Source organism: Bidens hawaiensis, unplaced genomic scaffold, assembly GCF_021521415.1.
Source record: "Bidens hawaiensis isolate Kalapana, Puna unplaced genomic scaffold, B.hawaiensis_p1.1 tig00004444_1, whole genome shotgun sequence".
Taxonomy (NCBI): Eukaryota; Viridiplantae; Streptophyta; class Magnoliopsida; order Asterales; family Asteraceae; genus Bidens; species Bidens hawaiensis.
The window spans coordinates 2,102,044-2,107,960 of record NW_027491267.1 but is presented as its reverse complement, the minus strand read 5'-3'; the positions used below and the strand labels follow the sequence as shown (position 1 = coordinate 2,107,960).

General features: G+C 36.4%; 1 pseudogene; it reads right to left on the bottom strand.

Moving 5' to 3' along the window:
* Positions 1-581: 581 nt before the first annotated feature.
* LOC143626591 (pathogenesis-related genes transcriptional activator PTI6-like) lies at positions 582-1,123 on the bottom strand (annotated as a pseudogene).
* Positions 1,124-5,917: the final 4,794 nt, after the last annotated feature.

Here is a 5,917-nt window from a genome sequence, read left to right as displayed (position 1 = left end):
ATATGACAAATACTAATTAATCTAATTAATTAATATATGTGCGTAATGGAACAAAACGAGTAATCAATAGCTTAAGAACCCGACAGGATCTGGTTACAAAATCATACAAGCACAGTATAATATACACTATATTATTAACTACCGATGAAATAAATAATACCTCAGTTAATGATTAACCGGTCGAGATCAAAGGTGATGAAACTGAGAGTCCTATGTAGCAATGGATCTGGCCGGTTTATATACTGTTGCGCGAAAATCAAGATCAAAGGTGATAAACATTAATCTCCTCCTTTCTAGGAATATTCTTGTTCACGTAAGTTGAAGTTGAGTTACATTATTACTAGAGTTAACCGTCATTTTAGTACGTGTGGTTTGACCAACTATGCAACTTTAGTATCTATAATTTATTTTATGCAAATAACTACCTCAGTTTTCAAAAAACTTGCATTTTGAGTACCTTTTTTAACCCTGTCAGTTTTCATTCGTTAAATTCGGGGTATTTATGTAATTTCGTTATTATTTGTTTTCTTCTTTCATTTTGATCTCTCCTCATTTTATACTCCTTACCAGAATATAAATTTTCAAACATCTTGGTAAAGGAACACCGTGGCCGAAGCTACTGGAAAATTCGTTACCGAAGCTACCGGAAAATTCGTAATGGCATTAGTTCCTTTTAACATAACGGCGGCATTATCGTACACCGTGGCCGCTTCCTCCGGCGTATCAAACATCCCTAGCCACGCCCGCTTCCGTTTGGTCGAATCACGGATCTCCGCCGTGTACCGACCCCACAGACCTCCGTCGCGTACCGGCGCTACGGACGCCGACAGACGCCTCTATACTTCTTCACGGACAGTCCCGTGCGCGTCACGTGAGTCACGTGCCGTTTCTTTTGGTTTGGTTTAGGCGAATCAACGTTGATTTGGAACACGTGCTTCTTAATCCTCCTGCTCGTTACTCGTTCATCATCATCATCATCGGAAGATGAATAAGTAGCATATGGATCGGTCATGGTGATCCGTACAACTTTTCGGTGAAACGACGTCGTTGTTGTTGGAAGTTCGTGTGTAACGAACTAGTTCGTCGTGACCACATGCTCTGTAAACTTCACCGCCATAACCATGATCGATTTTGAGGAATTAAGGTTTGTTGGGATTTTAAGGAATTAGGGTTTATAAGATATGATTTGGGGGAAAGGGGTTTATAGACGGAGAGAGAGAAAAGAAGAAAAGAAAAACAAAAACAAAAAAAATAATAGTAAAAATTACCCAAATACCCCTCATTTAAATAATGAAATTACGTAAATACCTCAGACTTAACGGATGAAAACTGACGGGGTTAAAAAAGGTACTAAAAATGCAAGTTTTTTGAAACCGGGGTAGTCATTTGCATAAAATAAATTATAGGTACTAAAATTGCATAGTTGGTCAAACCACAGATACTAAAATGACACTTAACTCTTATTACTATTATGATAAATATTCTTATCATATTATACTTACTTCAAAAATATAATATCGGCCCCCAAAAAAGATATCCAAGCTCGATCGACTCTTGGTTAATCCCATAACGTGTATTTATCTAATATTTAAGACATTATTATTTATATCTAAATATAAATAATAATATCGTTAGTTCTCGTCAATACCGGTTAAATAATTTAAGCGGATTTTATGCTCGGCCGCATTTAATTAATCGAACCGGTCCACTATTGCCAACAGACTCCCACTTTACAGCTTTCAATTAAGTTCTGTAACGCAGACAGCCAGGTGTGCTCTAGCTACACATGATTGCCCCCAACAAGTTTGGTACTTTAAAGTCATTAACCAAAATAACTTGGAATACACTATTACAAGACAATAAGCATAAGGTAATCATTGTCATCTATCCTTTCTGTGTAAGACATCAATTGAACAATGAGACATGGATCAGATTCAATCTCACATGGCGTTCAGTTATTATTGTTCTCGCAATAGAATCAAAGTTGTCCAATCAAAGGCACAGTAAGTTTAGGTGAGGCCTCACACTTCACCAGTTTGAATCAACGAGGGCTCCGCCATGTCTAATTGTTACACAAAATTTAATAGTAAAAATCCCATCTTGACTAAATACAACTCCCACATAACTTCAAAACTACTCCCAACCAATGCCTTTATGGCTGGCAGTTACGCGACAACGGTTGACACTGATCAAAGAATAGCCGTTACCCAAGGTGTAATTCTTACGGATCATAGCTCGCTCGGTTGCGTTTAATTAATTGAACCAGTCCACTATTTCCAACAGACTCCCACTTGGACGGCTTTCGATTAAGTTTCTTAACGCAGAAAGTCAGCGGTTCTCTAGCTACACATGATTGCCCCAACAAGTTATGGCACTTTAAAGTCATTAACCAAAAAAACTTGGAATACACTATTACAAGATAATGAGCTTATGGTAATCGTTGTCATCTATCCTTTCCATATAAGACATCAATTGAACAATGAGACATGGATCAGATTCAATCTCACATGCCGTTCAGTTATTATTGTTTCTTTATAAAATCCAAGTGGTCCTATCAATCACATAGTAAGTTTGGGTGAGGCCTCACACTTCACCACTGTGAATCAACGAGGGATCCACCATGTCTAACTGTTACACAAAATGTAATAGTACAGAAACCCATCTTGACTACATACAACTCCCACTGAACTTCAGAACTACTCCCAACCAATGCCTTTACGGATGTCACTTACGCGACAGTGGTTGACACTGATCAAAGTATAGTCGTTACCCAAGGTGTAACTCTTACGGATCATAGCTCGCTCTGTCGTGTTTAATTAATCGAACCGGTCCACTATTTCCAACAGACTCCCACTTGGACGGCTTTCGATGAAGTTCCTCAACGCAGACAACCAGTAGTGCTCTAGCTACACATGACTGTCCCTAACAAGTTATGGCACTTTAAAGTCATTAACCAAAACAACATGGACTACGCTATTTCAAGACAATGAGTTTATGGTAATCGTATTCATCTATCCTTTCCATATAAGACATCAATTGAACAACGACATATGGATCAGATTCAATCTCACATAGTGTTTAATTATTATTGTTCTCATTATAGAATCAAAGTGGTCCAATCAAACACACAGTAAGTTTGGGTGAGGCCTCACACTTCACCAATTTGAATCAACGAGGGCACACGATGTCTAACTGTTACACAAAATGTAAGAGTACAGAATCCCATCTTGACCACATACAACTCCCACTGAACTCCAGAACTACTCCCAACCAATGCCTTTATGGCTGGCAGTTACGCGACAGCGGTTGACACTGATCAAAGAATAGCCTTTAGTAAGCGAAAGTTCTAATATGTATCTCAAGTCTCAGGATACTAAATGAGTATACCTAAATCGAAACATCTTATGACTAAGATCCATGAAGATGATTGATGCTAGTTACATCCAACGCCATTCATAATGAGGTCTGTGAGTTTGGAAGTCAACTCCTTGAGTCCAAAGTCAGAATAGTCTTAATTCAAAGTCACCCCCACGAGTATAACCGACTACAAATAATTTATAATACAAGACTCGTAGATTAAATGTATTAAAATCGAACACAGTTATAATATTCAATGTTTGCATTTAACCATTAAATCGAAATTGAACTCAAAAGTATAACTGTTTAAATGTTCGTACATCCAAATACTAAATCAAAACATATGGCTAGCAAATCTAAGACCGATAGCATCCCGATGTTGGTCATGCTTGTCCTGAGTCATCGTCTTAGTGAACGGGCCTTCCAGGTTTTAATCTGTTTCAACTTTGCTTATTAAGATGTCTCCTCGTTCCAGTAATTCCCGTATAAGGTTAAACTTCCTCAGAATGTGCTTGGATCTGTGATGAGATCTGAGCTCTTTGGTGTAACAACTCGGTTTTCCACGTACTGATTCAAACCCGCTACTTGACCCGTTTTACATTCGGGAAATTTTAATAATAAAAAGATATCACGTTTATCGAGGAATTTCTATACAAATTATATTTATTTATTATATTTATCTAAAATATATTTAACTTTCAAAAATGTATATTTTTTACCCAAAAACTAAACTTTGAATCTATAATGTTTCCACCTCAACTCTTCAGGGACTAAAATGCAATTTTTATTTATTATCTTATGACCCATTTACCCGGAACCCATACCCGTATCCGCAACCCGTATCCATGACCCATTTAGTTTACTTGAGCCACAATTTTCGTCCTAAATTTGTAATTGATTCATAGTTTTTATTTCTTTTGCCATAAACGGCCTAACCATCATCACTAATTAAGAAACAAGATATTATATGATACGAATTGATTGAGAACCTAAACCGCCGTGACTTAGAATTTGATTATATAATCGACGATTTATAATAACATAATTCCTCGCTTCTGCACCCTGCTCATACCAGCGCAAACTAAACCCCTAGTGTTAATTGGATCATCGTTTGCTGGATATAGGCTGTTCGTCATTCCTTTTTGCCGAAACTGTTACTCGCGATTGGCTCGTGTTGCAGCAACCTTTAAGGTAATTGAAATGTGCTTATTACTCGTCTAACATAGTATAACAAAAGCCCTAACATCAATTAAACAAACACTTAACAGATTAATCGATTGAACATTTAGGGTTTTATATTCAAACTTGGGTTTGCTTAATTCTGTATATAATTAACAGGTTACAAACAATAACCAGCTGACACCCAAGCCCAGTTGGCTAGGGTGTGTGTGCTAAACCCCTGGTCCGGCTGAGGTCACGGGTTCAAGTCCCAGTAGACCCTATTTTTGGTATTTTTTGATTATTAACTATTTTAACTTGTTTTATTAATATATAATATATTATAATTATTAAATAAACAATATTATATTTATACCAACATCATAAGTGTATATTTATTTATTACCATCATTATTTTATTAAAACCGACACCAGTATTGATGTTTTCTCGTTGTTAAAACGTCTTTATAAAATTGTTCATAATTATATATATATATATATATATATATATATATATATATATATATATATATATTAGTCTTTTTAAAACAAGAATTATAATAAAAGTATTAAACATGATTAAAAGTGTTAATGTATATTTTACCCTCGGATTTTGTTACAAGATATAAAGCTTATGATAATCATATATTTAAACCTTTATTATTATTATAAAATATCTTAACTCATATTTATTCAAACTAATTAATTGTAAGTTCGATTATACGTTAAACGATGTTTTTATAATTAAACAATAAAAATAATAAGTAGCGATCAATCGTTCAATCCATATCATATCAAACATAATTGTAACCCAAATCATATCGAAATCCTAAATTCATTATACGTATTATATCATTTATAATTCACTCATATCGGAAATACACGACGCTACAAGGCTAAACCTTTTAACGGAAATTAACGGACGTTACAAGTCCACCCCCTTAAGAATGGGATTCGTCCCCGAATCCTGCTACACAGGAACAAGCGTGGATTGAGACAATTCAAAACATCACATCATACACAGAACGGGTATAAATAGCACCTCTACTGATGATATCGTACTACCTCCTAGCCAAACAATTACACACGAAAGTTTTCGAGAGGGAGATAAATAGACAGCGCAATTTTAACAAATAAAACGATTACAAGGGGTTACCTGAAATGGTGTCCGCGTCCTCCTTTGCCTCCTTCGTCGAGATACTGAAGGCCCTAACCTTAGCCTTTGGTTCGCTTTCCAACTTAACTCTAGAAGAATCACCCCGCTCAGAACCTCCCGCCTTATACTCAGTACATCGAGAGGCCAAATGACCAGACCCCTCTCACCGGTAACATGTCAACGACGGGCACTCATAGTGGGGGTGTCCCGTCTCCCCACAACAAAGACAAGGGATAGTCCCAAGCC